General features: G+C 52.6%; 1 protein-coding gene across 1 annotated transcript in view; it reads left to right on the top strand.

The window, feature by feature from the left end:
* LOC113202476 (protein-tyrosine sulfotransferase) overlaps positions 1–1,016 on the top strand; it is a gene marked incomplete in the record, with an annotated part of 64,530 nt that overhangs the window by 59,523 nt on the left and 3,991 nt on the right.

Genomic DNA, 1,016 nt, shown 5'->3' with positions numbered 1-1,016 from the left:
TTCCCATATAGTTGACACGTAGGAGGACTCCTTCGAGTGGAGGGGAGAAAGGGGTGGTGGTGGGGATCTAGGCCCACTCACCCAGGAGCTATTGACCCAACGTAACTTTGGCCCAGACGTAATTCACCCACAAGTATTTCACCCCCGGTTACTTCACCCAAGTGTATGATTGACCCACGAAGCTCTTCACCCACATTTATTTTTCATTTATTTTTAGTTTTATTACAAGGCTACAGTATTTCCACAGGCACGAACATATTCTAGTATGCGGTCCGTTGACTTGAACTCCTCGTAGCGTCTGGTCAGAGTTTCAAGGCGCTCGTTGACCTTCACGTCAGCCTCCTCCTTTTGGAACTCCACGTCAGCCTCCTCCTTTTGGAACTCGGCAATCAGCTTGTACAGCGACGGGTGGCTCTTTCCTACTATGGTTTGGAAGCGGCTGTGCCAGGCTTCAGTGGCGTTGTTGGTGCGCGGCTCGTTTTTCCTTGCGGCCCGGTACTGGTTCCACCACAAGCGAGGGTACCGTGGCGGTGCTCCTCGGCGGTTTCCTCGTCTTCTCCGCCCGACGACATAGGTGCGTTCGAAGTAGTCTCCGAAGTTCACCATTCGGTCCGGCAAGTTGTTCAAAACTTCTTCGCAGGCTTCTGTGACGTCATTAACAGGCACGAAGGCGAGGCCGACGACTTCTTTGAAGCCGTTGCGAACTGTGTCGTCGTCCGGGTCACGGTATGCAGTCTGCAAGCCCTCTCATCCCTTGCATTTGAAATTCATTTCTGGGTGAATTATCCAGGCATGGGTGAGATGAAATCGAGGGTGAAAGGGCCTTGGGTGAATATTAGGGGGTGAAAAGACCCTGGGTGAACGGACTTTGGGTCAATGGAGTGTTGGGTGAAAGACGTCTGGGTGAATGGGCCGTGCCCCGGTGGTGGTGTTTGCGTAGCAGAGATGGATTATGAAGTGGTAAGGGCGAGGAGTTTTAAATTTAAAGTGCGACGCACGCCATCCGGTGATTCGGG

This window comes from Frankliniella occidentalis, unplaced genomic scaffold (assembly GCF_000697945.3).
Source record: "Frankliniella occidentalis isolate FOCC.00 unplaced genomic scaffold, Focc_3.1 Scaffold288, whole genome shotgun sequence".
In the NCBI taxonomy this organism is placed as follows: Eukaryota; Metazoa; Arthropoda; class Insecta; order Thysanoptera; family Thripidae; genus Frankliniella; species Frankliniella occidentalis.
Note: the sequence above shows the minus strand (reverse complement) of the source record. Positions and strands in the feature narration are given on the sequence as shown.